The following is a 1630-nucleotide window of genomic DNA, read 5'->3' as shown; positions in this document are numbered from 1 at the left end:
TGAATAAACAAAGCATTTAAAATTAAGAGTCAAAAGGTCAAAAGAAAAAGGTGAATATGGCTAGATCTAGTATGTAAAGGAAAGGCTAGCAAAAATGAAAACAACCTATTAAGCAAGTGCAAAGGTCAAAATCTGACCATTTAATGGGCTTGCACGTTTTAATGCATAAGGAAGTCAAGTTAGCAAAAGGCAACTTGAAACAAGCCAAAAATGGAAGATCACATGTTGCTGCCAGATCTGATCCTCGGACTGAGTATGACAGTCCTATGTCATAAAGTGGCTTTTTCTCTCTTGTCCACATCACCTCAAAAGATGAAGCCAACCTAGACCTTAAAGACTTCGAAAAATGCAGCTCAGAAACAGCCTTGCACTCTGATTAAAGAGAAAAAGCAAGGACATGTCAAGATCAAAGCTATGCTGCAAGAGGATGGGTTCTGCCTAAGCCTAACAAGTTGAGTGGCAGTTCTGTAATTATGATGAAAACCTTGGATCCTTTGAAAATGAGCTCCAACGGTTATCAAAGGCTTGGATCTCTATAAAATGCATACAAGCTCTCCATTGGAAAAAACACAACACACTTGCATAAAAAGATCAAGCATGTTAAAGCTTTCAAGAAGCAAATCACATCCTCCCTTATTACTTTCTTTGATCCTACACTATATCTTTGTATATCCTTTGAGAAAGTATTAAGTATCAATCACTCTAATTCTACTTTGTAATTTCCTAGTGAGTGAAGCTTGGAAATAATTGGAAATTGATTGTAAGCTTGGTGAAGCTTGATAATACACGGTTGTAATCATCCTCGGGTTGAGGATTGATCTGTTTTGAAAGTTAGTGAAATCTCACAAGGGTGTGAGGACTGGACGTAGCCATCTTTGGGTGAACCAGTATAAAATTGTGTGTGTGTCCCTCATATTCTGCTCCTACTTTTTTACTCAGCTTAGATCTAACGATTTAAAAATCCCATCCTCGAGCTAGCCATCCTCAGCGAGAGGATAGTTTGAAAAACACTTAAAATATTTTTTAACAGCAAAATCCCTATTCAACCCCCCTTCTAGTGATATTTAGCTAACAACAACAATTAGCAGACACAACAAGCAACCCAAATAAAATAATGTAAGAGAAAAAGATCCAAAAAGAAATATGTCAAAAGCTAAGTACATCCCTGAAGGAGGATCATCCAGCCGACCTCCCTACTTTGATGGTACAGATTACTATCATTGGAAAGGTAAGATGAGGCTATTTCTCATATCACAAGACAACAACATGTGGTCTGTGGTGGAAAATGGAGATCATGTCATCAGAACCAACAACGCAGATGCAACCTCCGATGAGAAACCTCAAGCACAATGGACGGCTGATGAAAATGCAAAGGTACTCCTAAACTCTAAAGCTCATTTATTTCTAACGTGTGCTTTGAGCAGGGAAGAGTATGACAGAGTTGAAGAATGCAAAAACGCTAAAGAGCTATGGGATACTCTAAGAATTCATCATGAAGGATCAAGTCATGTAAAAGAAGCAAGGATAGATATGGGAGTAAGGGATTTCGAACTATTCGAAATGAAGGAGGATGAAACCATTGATGAAATGTTCTCAAGGTTAACCATCATATTGAATAACTTGAGATCTC

The sequence above is a fragment of the Cicer arietinum genome, chromosome 4 (genome assembly GCF_000331145.2).
Source record: "Cicer arietinum cultivar CDC Frontier isolate Library 1 chromosome 4, Cicar.CDCFrontier_v2.0, whole genome shotgun sequence".
Taxonomy (NCBI): domain Eukaryota; kingdom Viridiplantae; phylum Streptophyta; class Magnoliopsida; order Fabales; family Fabaceae; genus Cicer; species Cicer arietinum.
The sequence above is the reverse complement of the archived record's forward strand: the minus strand, read 5'-3'. Positions refer to the sequence as shown.